This window comes from Bos grunniens, chromosome 21 (assembly GCF_055505025.1).
Source record: "Bos grunniens cultivar Pamir isolate PY7600 chromosome 21, Bosgru_T2T1.0, whole genome shotgun sequence".
Classification (NCBI taxonomy): domain Eukaryota; kingdom Metazoa; phylum Chordata; class Mammalia; order Artiodactyla; family Bovidae; genus Bos; species Bos grunniens.
The window spans coordinates 31,920,071-31,947,630 of NC_141185.1; the positions used below are offsets into that span (position 1 = coordinate 31,920,071).

Here is a 27,560-nt window from a genome sequence, read left to right on the forward strand (position 1 = left end):
TTATCTCCCATTCTGTTGGTTGCCTTTTCATTCTGTTGACTATTTCATATGCTGTGCAGAAGACTTTCACTTTGAGATAGTATAGCTTGTTTATTTTCTATTTTTGTTTCTTCTGTTTTTCAGGTTATATCCAAAAGAATCATTGCTAAGACCAGTGACAAAAATTTCGCCCCATACTTTCTTTAAGGACTTTTAGGGTGTCAAGTCTTAGGTTTAAAACTTTGAGTTAATTTTTGTGAGTGATGTAAGATTACAGATTCAATTTTATTTTTCTGCATGTGCCTGTCTAGTATTACCAACAATCTTTCTTGAAGAGACTATCCTGTCCCAATTGATTGTTCTTGGTTCCCTTGTCAATTATTCAGTTCAGTTCAGTTGCTCAGTTGTGTCCGACTCTTTGCGACCCCATGAACTGCAGCTCACCAGGCCTCTCTGTCCATCATGAACTCCCGGAGTTTACGCAAACTCATGTCCATTGAGTCGGTGATGCCATCCAACCATCTCATCCTCTGTCATCCCCTTCTTCTCCTGCCTTCAATCTTTCCCAACATCAGGGTCTTTTCAAATGAGTCAGCTCTTTGCATCAGGTTGCCAAAGTACTAGAGTTTCAGCTTCAACATCAGTCCTTCCAATGAATATTTAGGACTGATTTCCTTTAGGATGGACTGGTTGGATCTCCTTGCAGTCCAAGTAACTCTGAAGAGTCTTCTCCAACACCATGATTCAAAAACATCAATTGTTCTGCACTCAGCTTTCTTTATAGTCCAACTCTTACATCCTTACATGACCACTGGAAAAACCATAGCCTTGACTAGACAGACTTTGTAGGCAATGTAATGTCTCTGCTTTTTAATATGCTGTCTAGGTTGGTCATAACTTTTCTCCCAAGCAGTAAGCGTGTTTTAATTTCATGGCTGCAATCACCGTCTGCAGTGATTTTGGAGCCCCAAAAAATAAAGTCAGCCACTGTTTCCACTGTTTCCCCATCTATTTGCCATGTCAATTATTAGTGGACTGTAAATGTGGAGCTGTATTTTTGGGCTCTTTATTCTGTTCCATTTTATTTTAGTGTTATTTATGTCATATAACTACCCTTAAAAATGGCTCATATATAATAATTAACTTTCTTTCCTCCCTCCCTTCCTTCCTGCATTCATCTTTTCCTTTCTGTGCCTACTATATGTTGTTAATGCTATCCAGTTTACTAGCTTGGCTAATTTAGGTGGTATTACTAGAGAGGTGCTTTTGCTTATTAGAGAGAGATAGGTGATTTTTTGCTTTTTTTTTTCTTTCTATCTTTGTATCCTCTCCAACATTTTCCTTCTCTCAATTTTTGTTCATATTGTTAAAAACAGGAAAAAAAAAAAGACTGCTTTCTTTTTGTAAAGTGACCATTCTTTTGTCAACAACAGAATATAACAAATTTAGTTGCCAACCATGTTTTATTTTGTTCATATCACTGAAAAATATGCTCTATTTAAAATTTTTTAATCCCCAAAATATTGAATTTATATTTGTTGAGTTATTCTTAAAGATGAATGTCACAGAATATAGTTTGCTATAATTTTGTAAAATTTTGGTGAACCATACTTATGCGTGACCTTCAATAATATGGTAATTTATTTAAATGTGCTTTACTAATTAAGAATATTTAAAATAGGAGTACACTTAAATTACTCTTACCAATTATCTATATAAGAAATTATTGAGATGATCATTAACATAATCAACAATCATTACTGAAATAAGATAATAAGCATCTTCAAAACACGGCTGCTTAAATTTTTTGAATGTTCTTCTTTGGGGATTTAAATTCACTCTCTAAGCATTTCCCTTTAGAATATTTATGGACCATAATGTCTATACCATAACACAAACCTAATATCCTACTAATGTCACTATGCAAAATAATAAACATGTCAGGAAGGAGAATATACATTTTCTATGTCAAGTATGAGTTTTACCCTCATGCTTGGACAACAGAAATTGAGAAAGTATCAGGGAGTAAAGTCCCATAATCTCCTTCATGAAATCCTAGTAATTAAAGGCAGGTTATTGAGAGCTTTTTTCTGGCAGATCTTCAGGGACCCAAAGTTTATGACCTACATCATTAGCCACTTAGCTTTTTTCTATTCATCAATGACTTGAGGTCCTTTTCTAAATATTTAATAGAATTTCTCTCCCTCTCAATGCATTATGTTCCATTACTCAGTGACTATCATTACTATTAACAGAACAAGCAATCTTTCATGTATTTCAAAGCAGTTATCATATTGCCAACTAACCTTACCTAGTCTGAGCTAACCAATGTATCATGTATTTTCCTATCTCATGGCTGTTACATAAGCCATTTACCCATTTTTTTTTAAGCTTTAATGAGCATTAATAACTCAATAGTATATAATGCATGAACAGGGCAGAAAACAGGTATTATTGTAGATATTTGAAACAACACAACTCCAGTGATAGAAGACAGTAATCCACAACTCCAGTGATAAAAGCAATAATTGTTGCTTCCACAATTATTGGAAAGGAGCAGAAGCCATGGGTTATTACTGAAGAAAACAACTGAATACTGCAAACAAGAGCTCAAAAACATTCCAAAAATTGAAATCGTACAAGCTTCTTTTCCGACCACAGTGCTCTGAGACTAGAAATCAACTAGAATAAAAAGCCTACAGGAAACTTAAAAACCCGTGGAGGCTAAGCAATATAATTCTAAACAACAAATGGATAACTTAAGAAGTCAAAGAAGAAATCAAAATTTACCTGGAGATAAATGAAACTGAAAACATAACAATCCTACATCTATGGAACTTGGCCAAGGAAGTTCTGAGAGGGAAGTTTATAGTGACAGTAGTTTACCCCAGGAAACAAAAACATTCTCAAATAAACAATCTAGCCTTAGGAGTCTAAAGGAGCAGGAGAAGGAACAAGCAAAGCCTACATTTAGTAGGGAGAAAGAAATCATAAAAATCAGAGCAGAAATAAATGAAACAGAGACTAAAAAGCAAAATAAAAGGTTAATGAAACTAAGAGTTGATTCTTTGAGAAGGTAAACAAAATTGAAATGCCTTTGAGCTAAAATAGTCAAGAAAAAAGAGGGTGAAAATGAGTAAAACCAGAAATGAAAAAGAAGTTACAACTGACACTACAGAAAAACAAATTATTCTGAGACTACTACAAAAAACTATCTGCCAGTCAAAGGAACAATGTAGAAGACATTTAAAAATTACTAGAAATGTGCAATCTCCCAAAACTGAACTGGAAGAAATAGAAAATATGAGCAGACCAAATACAGTAATAAAATTGAATCAGTAATAAAAGAATTCCCAACAAACAAGTCCAGTACCAGGTGGTTTCACAGGTGAATTCTATCAAACATTTAGAGAAGAGCTGACCTATCCTTCTCATATTCTTCCAAAAAACTGCAGAGGAAGAAAATTTCCAAACTCACGCACTGTATGAGGCTGCCGTTTCCCTCATACAAAATTCACAGACTAGACAATTCACAAAGAAAATTACAGGGCAATATCACTGAGGAAGGTTATGGCACCTGACTCCAGTATTCTTGCCTGGAAAATCCCATGGACAGAGGAGCCTGGTAGGTCACAGTCCATGGGGCCGCGAAGAGTCTGACACGACTGAGCGACTTCACTTTCATGCATTGGAGAAGCAAATGGCAACCCACTCCAGTGTTCTTGCCTGGAGAATCCCAGGGATGGGGGAGCCTGGTGGGCTGCTGTCTATGGGGTCACAGAGAGTCGGACACGACTGAAGCGACTTAGCTTAGCTTATCACTGATGAACATAGATTCAAAAATCTTAAGAAAATATTAGCAAACAGAATCCAACAATACATTAAAAGGATCATCATCAGGATCAAATGGGATTTATTACAATGATGTAAGAATTTTTCAATACCTGAAAATCAATCAGTGTAATATATCACATTAACAAATTGAAAAATAAAATCATATGATCAGGTTAATAGATGCAGAAAATGCAAAAATGGGCACAATAAAAGACAGAAATGGTATAGACCTACCAGAAGCAGAAGATATTAAGAAAAGGTGGCAAGAATACACATAAGAACTATGCAAAAAATATCTTTATGACCCAGATAACCATGATGGTGTGATCACTCACCTAGAGCCAGACATCCTGGAATGCAAAGTCAAGTGGGCCTTAGGAAGCATCACTACGAACAAAGCTAGTGGAGGTGATGGAATTCCAGTTGAACTATTTCAAATCCTAAAAGATGATGCTGTTAAAGTGCCACACTCAATATATATGCCAGCAAATTTCAAAAAATGCAGCACTGATCACAGGACTGGGAAAGGTCAGTTCTCATTCCAATCCCAAAGAAAGGCAATGCCAAAGAATGCTCAAACTACCACACAATTGCACTCATCTCACACGCTAGCAAAGTAATGCTCAAAATTCTCCAAGCCAGGCTTCAACAGTATGTGAACTGTGCACTTCTAGATGTTCAAGCTGGATTTAGAAAAGGCAGATGGACCAGTGATCAAATTGCCAACTTCTGTTGGGTCATAGAAAAAGCAAAAGAGCTCCAAAAAACATCTAATTCTGCCTTATTGATTATGCCAAAATTTTTGACTTTGTAGATGACAACAAATTGTGGAAAATTCCTGAAGAAATGAGAATACCAGACCACCTAACCTGCCTCCTGAGAAATTTGAATACAGGTCACAAAGCAACAGTTAGAACTAGACATGGAACAACAGACTGGTTCCAAATCACGAAAGGAGTACATCAAGGCTGTATATTGTCACCCTGCTTATTTAACATATGCAGAGTACATCATGAGAAATGCCAGGCTGGATGAAGCACAAGCTGGAATCAAGATTGCTGGGAGAAATACTAATAACCTCAGATATGCAGATAACACCACCCTTATGGCAGAAAGCAAAGAACTAAAAAGCCTCTTGATGAAAGTGAAAGAGGAGAGTGAAAAAGTTGGCTTAAAACTCAATATTCAGATAACTAAGATCATGTCATCTAGTCCTGTCACTTCATGGAAAATAGATGGGGAAACAGTGGAAACAGTGACAGACTTTATTTTGGGGGGCTCCAAAATCACTGAAGATGGTGACTGCAGCCATGAAATTAAAATACGCTTACTCCTTGGAAGAAGAGTTATGACCAACCTAGACAGCATAGTAAAAAGCAGGGAGATTACTTTGCCAACAAAGGTTCACCTAGTCAAAGCTATGGTTTTTCCAGTAGTCATGTATGGATGTGAGAGTTCAACTATAAAGAAAGCTGAGCACTGCACAATTGATGCTTTTGAACTGTGGTGTTAGAGAAGACTCTTGAGAGTCCCTCGGACTACAAGGAGATCCAACCAGTCCATTTTAAAGGAAATCAGTCCTGAATATTCATTGGAAGGACTGATGCTGAAGCTGAAATTCCAATACTTTGGCTACCTGATGGGAAGAACTGACTCATTTGAAAAGACCCTGATGCTGGGAAAAATTGAAGGCAGGAGAAGTGGATGACAGAGGATGAGATGGTTGGATGGCATCACCGATTCAATGGAGATGAGTTTGAGTAAACTCCAGGAGTTAGTGATGGACAGGGAGGCCTGGCATACTGCAGTCAATGGGGTCCAAAGAGTCAGACATGACTGAGCGGCTGAACTGAACTGAACTGAATAAGTTAAATTGAAAGAAAACTATGACAAACCTAGACAGCATATTAAAAGGCGGAGCCATCACTTTGCCAATAAAGGTCTATATATTCAAAGCTATGGTTTTTCCAGTAGTCATGTGCGAGTTGGACCATAAAGAAACCTGAAGGCTGAAGAATTGATACTTTCGAACTGTGGTGCTGGAGAAGACTCTTGAGAGTCCATTGGACAGCAAAGAGCTCAAACCAGTCAATCCTACAGGAAGTCAATCCTGAATATTCGTTGGAAAGACTGATGCTGAAGCTGAAACTCCGATACTTTGGCCATGTGATGTGAAGCACCAACCCATTGGAAACTACCCTGATGCTGGGAAAGATTGAAGGGAGGAGGAGAAGGGAGCAACAAAGGATGAGATGGTTGAATGGCATCACTAACTCAACAGACATGAGTTTGAACAAACTCCAGAAACACTGAAGGACAAGGAAGCCTGGCATCCTGCATCCATGGGGTCTCAAAGAACAGACACAACTTAGTGACTGCACAGTACAATACAATGTTAAATTAAGCAACTGACTCAGAGTCCTTTAATTAAAACAGTTTGAATGTAGAAGAGGAAAAAGAGAAGCACTCTGGGAGATAACATAGACCTGGGTTGGAGAATACTTGGTTATATTCCACTGAATAAACCTGGACAAATCATACATCCTTTCCATGCTCAGTTATTTCAGTAGAAAATCAGAGTTACATTAGACTGTTGGTTTTACAATTGAGTTCTCAGAGTTCTGAGAGATACGTGATTCTAGATTAGAGTAAGAACAACTGCCTTGTTATGTGTGTGGGTGGGGTGAAGTTGGTATGAGAGAGTAACTGAGGTTTCCATTCCCACTTCAGCCAAGACAAGTTAACTTTTAGTAATTTTATATAACACATGTATATATTCAGTTCAGTTGCTCAGTCATGTCCGACTCTTTGGGACCCCATGAATCCCAGCATGCCAGGCCTCCCTGTCCATTACCAACTCCCGGAGTTTACTCAGACTCACATCCATTGAGTCGGTGTTGCCATCCAGCCATCTCATCCTCTGTCGTCCCCTTGTCCTCCTGCCCCCAATCCCTCCCAGCATCAGAGTCTTTTCCAATGAGTCAACTCTTAGCATGAGGTGGCCAAAGTATTGGAGTTTCAGCTTTAGCATCAGTCCTTCCAGTGAACACCCAGGACTGATCTCCTTTAGAATGGACTGGTTGGATCTCCTTGCAGTCCAAGGGACTCTCAAGTCTTCTCCAACACCACAGTTCAAAAGCATCAATTCTTCGGTGCTCAGCTTTCTTCACAGTCCCACTCTCACATCCATACATGACCACTGGAAAAACCATAACCTTATATATATTTATATATTTTATTACATATATATTAATATATATAGGGTGGTTTTTTTTGGATGGTCTGTCCTTCCTGAATATAATAGGCAGAAGTGCAATGATGAAGATACTAACTAGAGTTTTCACGAAGGAACAATTTTTATTAGCTTTTGAAAGTCATTATTATAGCCTATTTCACTTCCACTCTAACAACTTACCATAGCTTGCTGAGCCAAGCCTGCTGACACAGGACCACTTATATTTTTACAATTCTTTCTTATGTTTTCTTGAGTTCTCACCCCCTTTCCCTCCATTTCTATTGACTCTTTTTTTTTTTTTTTTAGCACAAGAGAAGATAACTGGACTTAGAGTTTTTCCTCATTTAATAACATAGTGAGATCTAAAGTTCAGATATATTACCTCTTTGAATCTATTTTAGTAGATTTTCCTTCATCCTTCATTCATTCTCTATCTCCTGTAATACTCTGGAGAAGGAAATGGCAACCCACTCCAGTATTCTTGCCTGGAGAATTCCATGGATGGAGAAGCCTGCTGGGCTGTGGTCCATGGGGTCACAGAGTCGGACATGACTGAGTGACTAACACACACGTAGTAATACTCAGGTTTTCCTGGGTGGCCCTAGTGGTTAAGAACCTGCCTGCCAACACAGGAGATGTAAGATATGTAGGTTTTATCCCTGGGTCAGGAAAATCTCCTGGAGGAAGGCAGGCAACCCACTGCAATATTCTAGCCTGGAGAATCCAATGGACAGAGAAACCTCGAAGGCTACAGTCCATAGGGTCACAAAGAGTCGGACACGACTGAAGTAACTTAGCGCACATGGTAATAAGAATCTAACTAGCTTAACCACTATCCAAAGTTCCTTCTTAACCTCCCTACCTTTATCCAATTAATTGTATCACAATTTTTAAAACAAATATATAGTGTTTTCCTTACACTGACTATAACTACCTTAAAACAATGATATGCTGTTTCCCTTCCCTTTGCTTCCAAAGATTAAAGTCTTTTTCTCTCTCTCTCTTTGCTTACTTTTCTATGTAATTTTTTTCTGAAACTTAGAAGATAATTGTAAAATCTCTAAATATTATCTTACACATAAACACATCAAGGACTCAGCAAGTTTTGCTTTTGTTTTACTTTTCTTGAAGAACTTTTTCAGTTCAGTTCTGTCACTAAGTCATATCCAACGCTTTGCAACCCCATGGACTACAGCATGCCAGGCTTTCCTGTCCTTCACCATCTTCCAGAGCTTGCTCAAACTCATGTTCATTGAGTCGGTGATGCTATCCAACCGTCTCATCCTCTGTTGCCCTCTTCTTCTCCTGCCTTCAGTATTTCCCAGCATCAGGGTCTTTTCCTCCTTCTAATTCTGTGATTTGGGCTAGTTATTTAACATTAAGTCCTTCTCTTTCTTGGTTTACATTAATACCTGTTTTGGGGAGAAGAACATACAGAATTTCTGAAGGTAGATTTATCATAATTCCCTTATCAAAAATCATGTTTACTAAACTCATACACTCAATTATTTGCCTGTTTTTGGAATCCTAAGTAAAATTTCCTCTCAAAATGAGAAGGCATTGATATATTGTCTTCCACCTTCCAATGTTGGTATTCTGAATTTTAATCCTTCTATGTAGTCTATTTTGTTCTCTCTGGCGGTTATTATGATCTTCTCCATGTCCCTATTACCTGAAATGTCATGATAAGATGTCATAGTGTAGGACTTCAGGGATAATTTACAAACCCCTTTAGTCTGAAAATTCATATCCTTAAATTCTATGAAATTTACTTAAACTCTTTTACTAATAATTGCCTCTCCTTTGTTTTTATATTTTCTTCAATTTTTGATATTTTTGGGCTGATGCTATAATTTCAATTTTCTTTCCATTGACTTAATTTTTATTCTAATTTTAAATAGTTTTCTCAAGTCCACCTTCCATTCCTCAGGGTGTATAACAAGGCTTCCGAATGGAAGTTTTTATCTCTGACCCTTTTCACTGGGAGTTCTAAGATTTCACTATCTTCTTCAGAATGAAATCTCCAGTTCCCACTTAAAAGATATAAGTTTGGCTTTCAGAATTATTAGAACATGGTGGGGTAAATGGCTGCTGCTGCTGCTGCTAAGTCGCTTCAGTCGTGTCCGACTCTGTGCGATCCCGTAGACGGCAGCCCACCAGCCTTCCCCAACCCTGGGATTCTCCAGGCAAGAACACTGGAGTGGGTTGCCATTTCCTTCTCCAATGCATGAAAGTGAAAAGTGAAAGTGAAGTCGCTCAGTTGTGTCTGACTCTAGCGACCCTATGGACTGCAGCCCACCAGGCTCCTCCATCCATGGGATTTTCCAAGCAAAAGTACTGGAGTGGGGTGCCATTGCCTTCTCGGTATTACTATTGGGGGAGATAGAAAATGGGTGAACTTTAAATTCCAGCATTCTTTGTCTCCAAATAGTAAAGCTAGGTGATGATGGAATGAAACTACTCATAGTAAATATGAAAATTAGAAATTAGCTACTTGCAAGCAAGAGCTATGCCATTTACTGTTGAATTTGATGTTGAGAAATCAAGTGTGAATATCAATCAGCTGGAAATAAGCATGGCTGTTACTTAAGTAGGACTAACTTTAAAGTTTAAAAGATGTTATGTTCATCATTAATTACTTAAGATTATCTCAAGCTGTATGACTAGTTTAACTTCTAATTGTGTTATTTTTCAGTGTACAGTGATGTCTTAAAATAACATGCCTAGCCTATTTCACCTCTTAAATACACACATACACACACACACACACACACATATATATTTTCTGAAGGTGACTAAGTGGATATTAACTTATAGTATTTTATCTTAATTATACCAAGACAATGAAAATAACAGAAACAAGTTTTAAGATAGAAATCCACTGGCAAATTAGTGCAAAGACTTATCCATTTAAGCTATTAATATAAAGACTATGAAGCCTTATTTTCACATGAAATGTTTAGTAGAATCAGAACATCAGGGCAGCAAGCACAGAGGGCATTCTTCCTCAGCAATGAGGATTATCCTCTGCTTTTGGCCACTGCTACAGTTTAGATGTTCGCTGTGATGCCATCTGTTAAGGTTGATTGTGCAGTGACCTTAGGCAGTCTGAAACCTGTTCAATTGAGCCCATATATAGAGTTCTGGTTGGGAACCAGGAGGACAGATGGTAGGGTTGGAGATGGGGAACTTGTTTGTTACAGCTGATGAAAATCATTTTTCTTGCCAAAGCCATTAAATGTGATATCCTTGGCACAGCATTTCTCAACAAATAGAGTGTCCCACTTGGTGGGTTAGCTGCAGGTGAATTGAAGCATTCAACAGTCTCTATTTAGGTTTACCTAGTTCTTTACTTTTACATCTCTGACAGCCTAAGTCAATGTTCCAGCAGCAGGGCACTCTGCTCAGTAAGTACAGAATTTCACACATGTAGTTTTCAAAATATACATATACAGTGGGCAGTGCAAAGTGGACTATAATTGTGAAGCCAGTTAAAAGAGTTTATAAATAGCTTTAATTGAATAGCACGTATAGAGAAGAAAAATTCTTGTAATACTGAATAACAGCTTCAAGTACATCTACTCATTTTTCATATCCATGGAAAGACTTCTCAGTTACCATTGTTTAAGAAACTGTATTAAAATCATTTTATGGGAAATAATTATGTCTACGATCAGACAAGATAATTATTGCAAAGTGGTTTTTGCAACTTGGAAAGCAGAAAATTTTGCCCACCCACAGAGACTTTCCCTCTCCATATTTGACAGCCCCCAAAATGCTACTCGTAGAATTCATATCTAAGCTATGTAAACAAAAGAGTAATTTTAAAGTCAAAATTCAATATAAAAAAAGTGAACAATATAGGCTCTATCAACTTTTAGAGTTAAAAAAGTAAAGTCTGAATGGAAGTGCAGTTTACTAATCAAATCTATTTCCTTAGAAGTTTCACCTAAAACATATCAGACACTTTATTTTAAATATGTTTATAGAGGTAGTATGACAGCAGTCTGTAGGTAATATATTTCAGTAGTTTGTATTTTAAAACATACATATAAAGAAATACATCATTTTATTATTGTTTATGTAAATACCTATGTGTACATTGTTAAGCAACCTATTTTCCCTTTGGTTAATATATCTTGTAGACCTTCCTGTTAGCACATTGAGTTCTTACTTCATTCTTTTGAAAGGCTGCATAAATAGCAGCCATATGATAGATATCATGTGATTTATTTAGTCAGGTCCACATGAATGGGCATGTTGGTTGGTTTTAGTAATTTACCTCTTTTTTTGGTTATTGACCATGTTGCAGGAATATTCTTATAAATGCTTATTGTGCCCATATTCAAATACTTTCTAGAGAAGATACATGGAAATGTCATTTCCTGTGAAGGAATAGGTGAACATTGAAAGTTAATATTTCCATATCTCCTGCCAGAGTGACTCTACCAGTTTAAACTCCTAGCAGCTATGTATGAGATTACCATTTTCCTGCAAAGTTGAAAACAACTAATCTCAAAATATGTTTTGATTTTTACTAACTAGAGGTTTAAGGAATATCTGTATCTCTCTCTATATATATACATACACACACATTGTTTTCATTTTTATTTCTCTAAGAATATGGTTATGTTTTTCCTTCTTTAGTTTATTAACATGAGGGACTACTCATTTATTCATTGTTATGTGTTTATGTTCAATAGATAACTACTGACTATTTTGTATTAGGCATTCATTATATAATGGTGAGTAGTGAACACAACTCCTGACTTCTCAGACCTTATAATACAATGAAAGTTTTAAAAATAAAACAATTTTATTGGTAATTATTATTTTATTTATAGTAATCTGCAAATCTATGGTTATTTAAATTTATTAACTTATAATTGTGATTTTTCCCTTGATTTTAAGGTATTATATGATTTTATGATGCTTTTGAAGGAACAACCTATTTTATATTTTATTAATATATTAATTATATGTGTATGTGCTGTTTTAATATTTCTTTACAATATAAGTTTATGCATTTTATGTTGTTCTTCTCTAGATTCCCTAATTGAATACTTGATTTCTTTCTTGATTTTGTTTTTCACTCTAAGTTTACTATTAAAAACTGTTTACTGTTAATGGGATTCCCAGGTAGCTCAGCTGGTAAAGAATCTGTCTGCAATGCAGGAGACCCCAGTTCAATTCTGGGGTCAGGAAGATCCGCTGGCGAAGGGATGGACTACCCACTCCAGCATGTTTGGGCCTCCCCAGCAATTCAGCAGGTGCTCAGCTCCTGTAATGTGGGAGACCTGGATTCGATCCCTGGTCTGGGAAGATCACCTGGAGAAAGGAACAGCTACCCACTCCAGTATTATGGCCTGAAGAATTACATGGGCTGTATAGTTGGGTACAACTGAGTAACATTCACTTCACTTAGTATTAAAAGTGATTTTTTCAATCATGAATTTCTCTTTGAAAATTTGATTATGTAGTCTGCTAGACTTTATTAAATTTTGTGCTCATGAGGTTTCTGGAGTTTGCTCTTTATTTTATTTTTTAACTTTACTCTTATTATATGTGCCTAGGCTGCAGTCTGAAGGGGCTGGAGGATCAGCTACTAGAAAAAAAGAAGAGAGAAGAACACATACCAGAGTTCTGCCTTATTCTAGTCCTCAGAAGCAAGTCACAAGATCCAGTTTACTAAATATCAAGAGGCAAGAATTACGAGACCCATCCTTGAAGCTACCTTCCAAAGTGTATATTGAAATTTTGGTTTTCTGAGTCTTATGAGAATTATTTCATGGGAAATAGATGGGGAAACAGTAGAAACAGTGGCTGACTTTATTTTTCTGGGCTCCAAAATCACTGCAGATGGTGACTGCAGCCATGAAATTAAAAGACACTTACTCCTTGGAAGGAAAGTTATGACCAACCTAAATAGCATATTGAAAAGCAGAGACATTACTTTGCCAACAAAGATTCGTCTAGTCAAGGCAAGGCTATGGTTTTTCCTGTGGTCATGTATGGATGTGAGAGTTGGACTGTGAAGAAGGCTGAGCACCGAAGAATTGATGCTTTTGAACTGTGGTGTTGGAGAAGACTCTTGAGAGTCCCTTGGACTGCAAGGAGATCCAACCAGTCCATTCTGAAGGACATCAGCCCTGGGATTTCTTTGGAAGGAATGATGCTAAAGCTGAAACTCCAGTACTTTGGCCACCTCATGTGAAGAGTTGACTCATTGGAAAAGACTCTGATGCTGGGAGGGATTGTGGGCAAGAGGAGAAGGGGACGACAGAGGATGAGATAGCTGGATGGCATCACTGACTCGATGGACATGAGTCTGAGTGAACTCTGGGAGTTGGTGATGGACAGGGAGGCTTGGCGTGCTGCGATTCATGGGGTCACAAAGAGTCGGACACGACTGAGCGACTGATCTGATCTGATCTGATGAGAATTACAGACACTGTGCTCCTTCAGCTCTAAGTATTTCAGCATGTAATTCCAAAGAACAAGGATATTCTCTTCCATAATAGTGGTGATACTTCAAATATAGAAAATTTGATGTTAATACACCAGTGTTAACTTATCTATGAAAGTGAAAGTGAAGTCGCTTAGTCATATCTGACTCTTTGTGACCCCATGCTCTGTAGCCTACCAGGCTTCTCCATCCATGGGATTTTCCAGGCAAGAGTACTGGAGTGGGTTGCCATTTCCTTCTCCATACTTATCTTCATCCAATATTCAGATTACATCAACTGTATCAGTCATTTCCTTTACAGTTTTTTGAAAAAAAAATCTAAAATCCCATAAAGTCTAAAGAAGCAAAACTCTAAGATGGAAATTCATTATATCTATGTGTCTTTTGTTGCTAAGTCACTTCAGTCATGTCTTACTCTATGTGACCCCAGAGCTGGCAGCCTACCAGGCTCCCCCGTCCCTGGGATTCTCCAGGCAAGAACACTGGAGTGGGTTGACATTTCCCTCTCCAATGCATGAAAGTGGAAAGTGAAAGGGAAGTCTCTCAGTCATGTCCGATTTGTCTCTCTTTATCTAAATACCCTTCAATTTGACCTTCTTGACATTGACATTTGGAGGAGTGCAGGCCAATTATATTGTATACTGTCCCTCAGTTTGGTATATATTTCTTTTTTTACTGAATTCAGGTTACTTATTTTGGCAAGAATATCAGAGAAATGGTGTTGTTTCCATTTGAAGACATGTGGTATGATTTGTCCCAGTAAAATAATGATATTAATTTTCTGCATATTCTTAAGGTGGATATTTTCAGGTTTTTCTTAAATTTTTTTTCTGTAATAAACAATTTGTGGGTAGATATTTGAGACTATGTAAGTATACTTTTGTCCATTAATTAAACTGTCACAGATTTGTTTTATTATCTTTTTAAAATATTTGTGTCATTATTTTTCATATTTTGCTCTATTATAGTTTAAGATTTTACATATTGTTCCCTGTGCTATATAGAACCTTGTTGCTTATCTATTTTATATATAGTAGTTTGTATATGGTAATCCCAAACTCCTAATTTAAAACTCCCCTATTATCTTTTAACGACTAACTTCATCTCCTATATTTTTAAACCAACATTCTACAGTACAGAAGAGTGTTCATTTCACCCACATTTAATTGATATTTTGTGCATTTATTTATATCAAGGTGGATTCATGCATCTCTATTTTGTACACTGGGTTATCATTCATTGGATGAATATTTATTTTGATCACATTTTCCCAAATTTAGCCACAGGGAGCCACTTTTAGTTACTTTTATGTCCTCTATATATTTCCAGATCATTTGGGGAATGTTTTCTAACTGTCACATGCAAAATTTTCCAGGCTTATCTTATATTTACCTTTTCTCCCAGCCCTAAAATCAGCTGGTTCTCAAAGAAATACTGATTCTTTTTAGTGAAATGTGGTATTTTTTTTAATTTAAAAAGCAATTAATCTAAACTAAAAAAAAAATCATGTTGAATTTTCTCCAAAGCTTTTTCTACATCTACTGATATTATCACATGATTTTTATCTTTCAGTTGGTTACTATGGTATATCACATTGATTGATTTGCCTACATTAAAGAATCCTTGAATCCCTGAGATAAATCTCACTTGATCATGGTGATGATTCTTTTATCATGTTGTTGGATTCTGTTTGCTAGTATCTTGTTGAGGTTTTTTGCATCTATGTTCATCAGTGATATTGGCCTGTAATTTTCTTTTTTGTGATATCTTTACCTGTTCTTTTGCCAGGGCAAAGGTGGCCTCATGGGATGAGTTCGGGAATGCTCCTCCCTTTCCAATATTTTGGAGGAGTTTGACAAGGATAGGTGTTAGCTCTTCTTTAAATATTTGATAGAATTTGTCTGTGAAGATATCTGACCCTGAGTTTTTGTTTGTTGGGAGATTTTTTATCACAATTTTGATTCTACTTCTTGTGATAGGTCTGTTCATAATTTCTATTTCTTCCTGGTTCAGTTTTGGAATGTTGTAATTTTCTAAGAATTTGTCCACTTCTTCCAGGTTGTCCATTTTAATGGCATATAGTAGCTTATAGTACTCTTTTATGATCCTTTGTATTTCTGCATTGTCTATTGTAACTTTTCCTTTTTGATTTCTAAATTTATTGATTTGAGTCTTCTCCCTTATTTTTTTCTTGATAAGTCTGGCTAAAAATGATTTGTCAATTTGCTTATCTTCTCAAAGAAACAGCTTTTAGTTTTACTGATCTTTACTACTGTTTTCTTCATTTTCCTTTTCATTTATTTATGCTCTGATCTTTATGATTTCTTTTCTTCTACTAACTTTGGGGTTTTGGTTCTTTTTTCTCTAGTAGCCTTAGATGTAAGGTTGCTGCTACTGCTGCTAAGTCACTTCAGTCATGTCCGACTCTATGCGACCCCATAGATGGCAGCCCACCAGGCTCCCCTGTCCCTGGGATTCTTCAGGCAAGAACACTGGAGTGGGTTGCCATTTCCTTCTCCAATGCATGAAAAGGAAAAGTGAAAGGAAAGTCGCTCAGTTGTATCCGACTCTTAGCGATCCCATGGACTGCAGCCTACCAGGCTCCTCCATCCATGGGATTTTCCAGGCAAGAGTACTGGAGTGGGGTGCCATTGCCTTCTCTGAGGTGTAAGGTTAGGTTGTTTATTTGAAATTTTTTCATTTCTTGAGGTAGGATTGTATTACTATAAACTCCACTCTTAGAATGACTTTTGCTGCATCCCACAGTTTTCAGCTTGTGTTTTCATTGTCATTATTTTCTAGATGATTTTCTTATTTCCTCTTTGATTTCTTCAGTGACCTCATCGTTATTTAGAAGTATATTGTTTAGTCTCCATGTGTTTGTGTTTTTTTTTTTTTAATAGTTTTTTCCTTGTAGTTGATACTAATCTTATAGTATTGTGGTCAGAAAAGATGCTTGATATGATTTCAGTTTTCTTAAATTTACCAAGGCTTGATTTGTGACCCAAGATGTGATGTATCCTGGAGAACGTTTTGTGTGCACCTGAGAAAAAAGTTTATTTTGCTACTTTTGGATGCATACAGATGGTTTACAAACACATAGAAAGATGCTTAACATTACTCATTATTAGACAAATACAAATCAAAATTACAATGAGTTATCACCTTACACTGGTCAAAAGGAACATCATCAAAAAATCTACAAACAATGAATTCTGGAGGGGATGTAGAGAAAAGGAAATCCTCTTGCAATGTTTGTAGGAATGTAAGTTGATACAGCCACTATGGAGAACAGTATGGAGACTTCTTAAAATCTAGGAATAAAACTACCTTATGATGCACCAATTCCACTGCTGGGCATATACCCTCAGAAAACCACAATTGAAAAGACACATGAATCCCTGTTTTCACTGCAGCATGATTTACAATAGCCAGGACATGGAAGCAGCCTGGATGTCTATCAACAGATGAATGGATAAAGAACATGTGGTACATGTATATAATGGAATATTACTCAGCCATAAAAAGGGACACCTTTGAGTCAGTTGAAGTGAGGTGGATGAACCTAGAGCCCATGATACAGAGTGAAGTATATCACAAAGAAAAAATAAAATATTGTATATTAATGCAAGCATATGGAATCCAGAAAAATGGAGCTAATGAACCTATTTGCAGGGCAGGAATAGAGACACAGACACAGAGAATGGACTTGTGGACACAGCAGGGGAAGGAAAGTGTGGGATGAGTTAAGGGAGTAGCACTGAAATATCTGCATTACTATGTGTAAAACAGATAGCTAGTGGGAAGTTGCTGTATAATAAAGGAAGCTTAGCCCAGTGGTCTATGATGACCTGGAAGGGTGGGATAAAAACTATAAAATTACTGTTAAAAAATAAAAAATAACAAAAAATAAATGCTTTTAAAGCTTTTCTATTTAACAGACAATGAAATTATTTCTTGTTAGTCTAAAACTATTTGAATATTTTTTTTTCTTTAGAGTCATTTATGTGTGTGCATGTGTGTGAGTGTGTATGCACACAGCCTAAGACAAATTAAGCTAAAACTTTAAAAACCCAACAGTGAAAATTTAAGGTAGTGTGAATGTGTATGTATGAATGACATATGATATCTTGAGTATACTCTCTGAAAGTTCTCCATCACTCAGTGATAAATGTGGTTAATAACTGAAAATTGTTAATGTTTCTGGGAAATAAACACAATTGAAGTTATAAGTGTTTTTTTTTTTTTTTAATGTGGTCCAAACACTTTATCACATATAAATGTATGGCCAATTAAATAGTCAGGATATGTGCTTTCTAACAGTTCTTTTCAGTTCAGTTCAGTCGCTCAGTCGTGTCCGACTCTTTGCGACCCCATGAATCGCAGCATGCCAGTTATGTCATTCCCTTTAACAATAAAAAATCTAGGTATGGTAGCAGAGGTTTTTTTTTTTTTTTTTCCCAACTTTTTTTTGGTAGCAGAGTTTACTTTAAAAAACCACCAGGCTTATGTCCATTACCTGGCTCAGCCATTAGCTGAAAGAACTTGGTCAAATTACCTAACTTGTTTTCCCCTGGAATCTAAAATAAAGAAAGTTAACTGAAATAACAGTATTGTTATTAGGATTAAATGTTAACACATGTCAAACTATTATGATGTCACTTAGTATACAATAGATTCAGACTAAACAATACTTGATATATTACAAAATAAGCCATTTCCTTACCCTATTATTTTTAACTTAATGTTTGTATAACATTGTAGTCTATGAGTTAAGCTTGATTTATTTCTATCTTTCTCAAACCTTTTTACTAGTGAATCACACAAGGTAGGGAAGAGTATAGTAATGTTTCTTGAGAGTCTCTGAAAAAGTTGGTTTAAAACTCAATGTTCAGAAAACTAAGATCATGGTATCTAGTCCCATCACTTCATGGCAAATAGATGGGGAAACAGTGGAAATAGTGGCTGACTTTATTTTTTTGGTCTCCAAAATCACTGCAGATGGTGATTGCAGCCATGAAATTAAAGGATGCTTACTCCTTGGAAGAAAAGTTATGACCAACCTAGACAGCATATTAAAAAGCAGAGACATTACTTTTCCAACAAAGGTCAGTCTAGTCAAAACTATGGTTTTTCCAGTAGTCATGTAAGGATGTGAGAGTTGGACTATAAAGAAAGCTGAGTGCTGAAGAACTGATGCTTTTGAACTGCAGTGTTGGAGAAGACTCTTGAGTCCCTTGGATTGCAAGGAGATCCAACCTAAAGGAAATCAGTCCTGAATATTCATTGGAAGGACTGATGTTGAAGCTGAAACTCCAATACTTTGGCCACCTGATGGAAACTTGTTACTTCAATTTGTTACCTCTAAAAATGTTCTCTTCATTTTTTAGTTAAAAGGACAGTTTATATTTTTCTCTTGCTAGGTAATTGAGGTCTCATGTTTTTATACACATTTAAACAACCTCTAACAAAAAGGAAAGAAAAATTCTCATTACTATGTAAGTAGCTGTATTTCTATCGTAGCAACTTTATTCAAATTTTGAAAGTCAATTGGTAAGCAAAAATGTAGTATCACGTGTGATTCTATTTGTTATTTCTCTCTTTGTACCTGTTTGCACTTTGCCTTTACTTCAGGCAGTCTCCTCTATTTCTGTATTGAGAAATAATTGGCCTAGAACTTTGTATTTGTTTCCATTTAGAAAACCTCATTTTATAGGGCTTCAGCATTATTGTGTTTTGCAGATTTAGTTTTTTTTATAAGTTGAAGGTGTGGCACTTTGTATCAAGCAAGCAAATCTATTTGTGCCATTTTTTCCAACAGCATTTACTTATTTCATGGTAATTCCTGTGCTATTTCAAACTTTTTAGTCATTATTATATTTGATATGGTGATACGTGATCAGTAACTTTGATGTTACTATTGCAAAAAGATTGCAATTTACTGAAGTTCTGATGATGGTTAGTCATGTATGGATGTGAGAATTGGACCATAAAGAAAGCTGAGGGGCAAAGAATTGATGCTTTTGAACTGTGGTGTTGGAGAAGACTCTTGAGAGTCCCTTGGGCTGCAAGGAGATCGAACCAGTCCATCCTAAAGGAAATCATCCCTGAATATTCACTGGAAGGACTAATGCTGAGGCTCCAATACTTTGGCCACCTGATGCAAAGAACTGACTCATTGGAAAAGACCCTGCTGCTGGAAAAGATTGAAGGCAGGAAAAGAAGGGGACAACAGAGGATGAGATGGTTAGATGACATCACCAACTCGATGGACATAAGTTTGAGCAAGCTCCAGATGTTGGTAATGGACAGCAAAGCCTGGCATGCTGCAGTCCATGGGGTCGCAAAGAGTCAGACATGACTGAGTGACTAAACTGAACTGATATACACTTTTTAGATGTAATGCTATTGCATACACAATGAACAATAATATATAAATAACTTTTGTATACAAAAACTTGTATGAATCACTTTATTATGATATTGCCTAATTGTGGTGGTCTAGAACCAACCCACCCTCAATATCTGCAATGATTCCACACTTGTATATTTTGTGAGATTATCACCACAGGTCTATTAACATTTGTCATAGTTACATAGTTACAAGTGTCATAGTTACACACAGTTTTCTTCTATTAAGAACTTTTAAGATTTACTCTCTTGCTGCTGCTGCTAAGTCGCTTCAGTCGTGTCCAACTGTGTGACCCCATAGACGGCAGCCCACCAGGCTCCCCCATCCCTGGGACTCTCTTGTTGCTGTTGTTTAATTGCTAAGTCAAGTCCAACTCTTTTGCCACCCTATGGACTGTAATCTCTTAGGCTCCTCTGTCCATGGGATTTCCCAGGCAAGAATACAGGAGTGAATTGCCACTTCTTTCTCCAGGAGATCTTCCTGACCCTGGGATGGAACCCACATCTCCTGCATTGACAGGCAGTTTCTTTACAACTGAGCCACCAGGGATGCCCCTTTATTCTCTTAGCAACTTTCTAATATGCAATACTGTATTATTAACTGGTCATTATGCAGGATGTTACATCCCCATGACTTATTTACTTTATAACTGGAAGTTGGTACTTTTTGCTCACACCCAGCAAACTCCAATCCCCAGACTCTGGTAACCACCAGCTCATCTTCTATATCTATGAACTCAGTTTTCTTTCGTGTGTTTTATTTTTCTTAGACTTCACATATAAGATTGTAAGGTACTTGTCATTCTCTGACTGATTTCAATTAATATAATGGCCATCCATGTTGCAAAAGGCAAGATTTCCTCCTTCTTTATACTTGAAAAATATTCCTGTCTGTGCTGTTGTTGTTTCTGTTGTTGTTGCTTAGTCACTAAGTCGTGCCTGACTCTTTGCGACCCTGTGCACTGTAGCCCTCTGGGCTCCTCTGTCCTTGGGATTTCCCAGGCAAGAATACTGAAGAGGGTTGCCATTTCCTTTTCCAGGGAATCTTCCCAATCCAGGGATCAGATTTGCAACTCCTGCATTGGCAGGTGGTTTCTTTACCACTGAGCCATGTGTATATGCCTACAAGCCATATTTTCTTTACCCATTCATCCATTGATGCACACAGGTTATTTCCATGTCTTAGCTATTGTAAATAATGATGCAGTGAACATAGGGGTGCACACAATTTTTGAGCTAGTGGTTTTGTTTTCTGATAAATACCTACAAGTGGCATTGCTGGAGGGTAGCTCTCTCTTTAATTTTTAAGTAACTACGAAGCCATTTCTGTAGGGGGTGCAACAATTTACATCCCACCAACAGTGCAGAAGGGTTTAATTTTTCTACATTATTTCCAATTCTGTTATTTCTTGTCTTTTTAACAATAGCCTTCCTAAAAGGTGTGAGATGATATATCATTGTGTTTTTGATTTGCATTTCCTTATTGGTGACATTCAGCACACTTTTTCTCATACTTCTTGGACATCTGTATGTCTTTCTTTGGATACATGTCTATTCAAATCATCTGTGCATTTTTTTTTCTTTTTATTATTTTTTTTAACACCAAAAACATTTTGTTTTGGAGTATAGCCAATTAAAAATGTTGTGATAGTTTTAGGTGAACAGTGAAGGGACTCAGCCATACATATACATGATACATTCTCCTCCAACCACTACCCCCCACCCCCACTTCCATCCAGGCTGGTACATAACATTGAACAGAGTTTGATCTCTGCATTTTGAATAAGACATTCTTCGGTATTAAGTTTTATAACTTCTTTATATTTGGATATTAATCTTATATTATGATTTGAAAATATATTTTCTCCCAATTGGTAGATTAGCATTTCATTTGGTAGATGGTTTCCTTTGCTTTTCAGAAGCTCTTTAGTTTGATGTATTCCCATTTGTTTATTTTGGCTTTTGTTGCCTATTCTTTTGATGTTGAATCTAAGGCATTATCACCAACACCAATGTCAAGGAGCTAATCACTTATGTTTACTTCTAGAATTTTTATGGTTTCATATCTTACATTCAATATTTAATATATTTTGAGGTAGTTTTTGTGTATGCTGTAAGATAATGGTTCAGTTTCATTCTTTTGCATGTGTCTGTCCACTTTACATGATTTATTGAAGATACTGTGTCTCCATTTTATATTTTCGGTCCATTTTTGTAGATTGTCTGTGTATGTGCAGTTTTATTTCTGGGCTCTCTACTCTGTTACAGTGACCTGTATTTCCATTTTTGAGACAATATCACATTGTTCTAATTACTACAGCTTTGTAATATGGTTTGAAATAAGGGACCACCATTTACCCCATTTCCCCACCCCCCTTAACATTGGCTTCACTGTCTGGAGTATTTTGGGAATCCATAAAAATATTAGGATTGCTTATTCAATTTCTGTGAAAAATCATTGGCAATTTGATATAAATTGCATTGAATTTTTTTAAATTTTATTTTTAAACTTTACATAATTGTATTAGTTTTGCCAAATATCAAAATGAATCCACCACAGGTGGATAGAATGGGCAGCAAGATCTCTTTGGATCCTAGAATAATGAATATAAAATCACAATAAACAAATAGGACCTAATTAAACTCAAAAGCTTTTTGCACAGCAAAATAAACCACAAATAAAATGAAGATACAATCCATAGAATGGGAGAAAATACCTGCAAATAAAGTGAGTGGCAAGGGATTAATCTCCAAAATATACAAACAGCTCATGCAGGTCTATGTCAAAAAAAAAAAAACAAAACACACAATGAAAAAATGTACAGATGATCTAAATAGACATTTCTCCAAAGAAGGTATACATATGTCCTAAAGGCACATGAAAAGATGCTCAACATCATTATGAGATGTAAATCAAAACAACAGTGAGGTAGCACTTCATGCTGGTCAGAATGGCCATCAAAAAATCTATAAACAGTAAATTCTAGAAAGGGTATGGAGAAAAGGGAACAATCCAATACTATTGGTGGTAATGGAAATTGGCACAACCACTATGGAGAATAGTATGATGTTTCCTTAAAAAAATCTAGAGGTAGAATTACCATATGAGCCAGTAACCCCACTCCTGGGCTTACAGTTATAGAACACCATAATTTAAAAAGATTCATGAACCCCAGTGTTCATTGTAGTGCTATTTACAGAAGCTAAGACATGTAAACAGCCTAAATGTCCATCTATGGAAGAATTGATGAAAAAGGTGCAGTTCACAATGGAATATTAGTCATAAAAACAATAAAATAATGCCATTTGCAGCAATATAGGTGGACCTAGAGAGTATTGTGAAATAAGTGAAATAAGTCAAATGTCATATGATATCACTTGTGGAATCTAAAATAATATATAAATGAATTTATTTACAGAATAGAAACAGATTCACAGACTTCAAAATCAAATTCATGGTTACCAAAGGGAAATGGGGTATATAAATTAGCATCTTGGGATTAACCCATACACACTGCTGCTGCTGCTGCTGCTAAGTCGCTTCAGTCGTGTCCGACTCTGTGTGACCTCATAGACAGCAGCCCATGAGGCTTCCCCGTCCCTGGGATTCTCCAGGCAAGAACACTGGAGTGGGTTGCCATTTCCTTCTCCAATGCAGTAAAGTGAAAAGTGAAAGTGAAGACGCTCAGTCATGTCCGACTCTTCACAAGCCCATGGACTGCAGCCTACCAGGCTCCTCCGTCCATGGGATTTTCCAGGCAAGAGTACTGGAGTGGAGTGCCATTGCCTTCTCCGACATATACACGCTAGCATACATCAAATAGATAAACAAAGACCTACAGTATAATGTGGAGAACTCTACTTAATATTCTGTAATAACCAATATGGGAAAAGAATGTGGAAAAGAATGGACATATGTATATGTGTAACTGAATCACTTAGATGTACACTTGAAACTTACTCAGCATTGTAAATCAATTATACTCCAATATAAAATAAAAATTAAGTTAAAAAAATTCACTTGCTATCAATTACTCTCATTATCACTAAAATTAAATTTGATCATTTGCTTAAGGTTGTACCTGCCAATTTTCTTCAATGATAATTCTCACTCTTTGACATCAATAAGCATATTTTGAGGAGATACTTTAAGACTATATAATATCCTGTTACTCTTCAACATTTACTCATAAAGATTGTATCCACTGGTGACTCTTACATAAATTATGATGATGATGTTTCAAAATGGTATTATGCTGTCTATATTTTTTAGTTGATTTTCTATGGTTAGGAGGAGCTTTCTTTTTGCTGTTATTTTTGACTAATACTTGTGTAGACTCATGGGTTCTAATTATTTTATATAAGGTAGAGTGTATTATTATATTTTATAATCTTGTTGCTCAAGCTATCTCACATTTGGCCAGTTATTACCTGTTTTAACTGGCCTTGTTTTCAAGTTTACATGTCCTTATTCATGTCCTTACTTTGTAGCACAGCAAAGCATTCCAGGATTATCTTATTCTTTCTGTTCCAGGCTCTGAAATCAGTCTTTGCTCCAAGAAGCTGTGATCATTTTAGTAGAGGTTGGCACATAGAAACCAAGGTATGTGAACACTTTATATACTCATTACTACTGGATGTCAGTGTTTCTAGACCCTCTCAGAGTACAGAGCATACACATACGTAACTTTTTCTTTTTGAGATTCATGCCAATATCTCTAATTTCCAGTTGAACACTGCTGTGTTCTTTCAATTCTTACTCATATGCAAATTTGTATTCTTTTCTTCAATAGTATAAAACTTGTACTCATTACACAATACAGTTTATTTATTTGCTTATCTTTAAAGTGTATAAAAAATGTTTTCTGAATTGCCACTGCATACTACTGGGGAAAAGAAAGGAAGAAAAAGAAGAAAACCTATGAATTAGAGTCACTATTTGTTCACAGTGTTTTTTGGCTTAGCCAGAGGACCTATTGTCCACATATTTCTTTATAGTTATTTGAATTATTCTTACTTATTTTTCTATACTTTCAATTTTGTTATGCTATTTATTGGAAATAGTTTTCACATATTCATGTTTATATTCATTTTTTTCTATTTTTGTCAAGTATGTGAATGGGTATACAAATATATGAATAATACTACACATGAGAATTGGTGATTGAGACTAAGTTTAACTTTTGTCCCCAACGTTTTTATCTTTTTTTCCTACTTTCAAGCTTTTCCCTATTCTACAACTAAAAAGAAGAGATACTGCTGTTATAGTAACAACAAAGAAAGATGAAAATTTGAAGACGACAATGGTTATCCGCAGAAGATCTAGGTAAAGTCATATAACCTTCCTGTACTTTAGTTTCAATAATGAGGGTTTTGAATTTCAATTTTTAAAATTGTAAAAAGCATATAGAATAGTTATGAAGAGGGCAGTTTATAGTACTAAATGGATTGGCTGTCATTGTTTCTTAGTTGTCTTAGATAAACTATTGAGCCTCTCATTGCTTCAGTTTTATTATCTATACAAGGGGTGAATATTAGAGCATATCTTACAAGGTTGATAAGCTAATCCTATTAACAGCAACCAACACAGAGACTAAAACAGGCCCACCTGTGCTTGTGCCCATGGAGACCCCTGATGACCAGGCAATGGCCATTGCTGCTGCTCCAAACAAGCAGCAGAATGAGCTGTGGGAGGCTCCACACATCCCAGGGAGGCCCAGTCCATCCTAATGAACTTGAGGAATGTCCTAAGCGAGCAAACATTAGAGGCATTGTTAAGTGATTACTGGAATGGCTCATGCACAGAATTTCAATGACAATCTCTGAGGGAAGCAGGCATTGAATTTCACTTTTAATGGGTGAGGCTGTCATATTATTAAAGTAATTTTCTGAAATTTCTTGGCCCAGAGTGCTATACTGGCAGCCAGAAAGCTTCTACAACCGAGAGGGGTAAAATCTGTAGGAGTCACAAACATTTTCTTAATAAGTCCACATGGCTTAGAGAAAAAAAGTGGATTCTTGCATTTCTTCACATCTATCAGTGTTAATTACCGAAATGCTTACACCAGGCTGGGTGACAAAATTGGTGCTGAGGCAGCTTGGAGGAGCTCTTTACCCAGACTAAGCTCGAGGCAGAGTGAAGACAGAGATGGGTCTAATCATGACCTACAGGAGCATTCTCTCTGGTGAATATTTTCATTGACGAATTGCTTTTGATCAGCTGGCTAGAACAGAGCTATTGTGAGGTCAAAAGTCATGGGGTCAACACCATTGTGATCATCTTACTATCACACAGTTACAGGTTGTAACCTAGCCTTGGCCAACTATTTTGAAAATAAGTTCTATGGTCATTGATTCAATACGAGGAAACCTATGTCAAAACAGGAGAAAAAAAAAAAAAACCCTTCTATTTTATAGTTAATAAAAAGCTCCCTGTTTACAGAAAAGTGTTTTACATTCTTCTTTCCAATAGTTGAAGATATCCTCTTTTCTTCAATTCCATACTGGCATGGTTCTTACCTAGATTTTATTCTAGTGGTAGATTTTTCATTTAATTTTTGGTCACACCATTAAGCATGTGGGATCTTAGTTCTCCAACCAGGGTTCAAACCTGTGCCTCCTCATTGGGTGCACAGTCTTAATTGCTGGATCATCAGGAAAGCCCTCTAGTTATAGATTTAACAATAATATTGTTCCACTGGAAGAGTTTGCTGGGAGGCAATGGCAGTAGTCTAGGGCAGAGACCATAAAGATAGGAACTAAAGCAGAGACGGCAAGGTGAGAGAGAAGGGACACACCTGGGAGATACTTAGGAGGTGAACTGCCAGACCCTGGCATCCAGGATCCATTAGCGTCATAACATGTTGATGGACGTGAGCTTGGACTAACCATACCATAATAATGGATGTCAGTTGTCAACTGGAACTCAGACTCTCTAATAAACAAAAGCCCTGATTTGCAGGGCTTGCTTATTTCCCTGGAATAACTATTCCTACCAGTTTCAAGCTGCTGCTGCTAAGTCACGTCAGTCGTGTCCAACTCTGTGCGACCCCATAGACAGCAGCCCACCAGGCTTCCGTCCCTGGGATTCTCCAGGCAAGAACACTGGAGTGGGTTGCCATTTCCTTCTCCAATGCACGAAAGTGGAAAGTGAAAGTGAAGTCGCTCAGTCGGGTCCGACTTTTAGCGATCCCATGGACTGCAGCCTACTAGGCTCCTCCATCCATGGGAATTTCCAGGCAAGAGTATTGGAGTGGGTCGCCAGGGCCTTCTCGGAATTTCAGGCTACAAAGGACTTAACAATCAGCTGTACAAATTCCTGAAGTTTTAAACGCTGCTTGTGTGGAGTGGAACAAGAGAACTGGCATACCACTGGCCTGCATTCAGTGTCAAGCTATCCAGTTTTCAGGTCACTGAAATTTTCTTCTATCTTTCTTTCTTTGAACCTATTGACTATTCATTCTTTGCCATTTTTTTTTAAGGATGACTATAACAGCCATTCATAGGATTTTATGGACATGGAGAAGATAAGCACAAAGACCCTCAACATACACTGGACTTTATACTGGACATGCATTTGACTGTAAACTAGACAAATACTGGTGTATATTGGGCTGCACACTGAACTGTATATTG

At 36.7% G+C, this 27,560-nt stretch overlaps 1 long non-coding RNA gene across 1 annotated transcript in view; it reads left to right on the forward strand.

The window, feature by feature from the left end:
- The window catches only part of LOC147349336 (uncharacterized), a 173,434-nt gene extending 160,575 nt beyond the window's left edge, over window positions 1-12,859 (forward strand). Inside the window, exon 3 of the long non-coding RNA XR_015150360.1 lies at window positions 12,622-12,859. This is a non-coding gene — a long non-coding RNA (uncharacterized LOC147349336). The remainder of the gene's footprint in view (window positions 1-12,621) is intronic.
- Window positions 12,860-27,560: the final 14,701 nt, after the last annotated feature.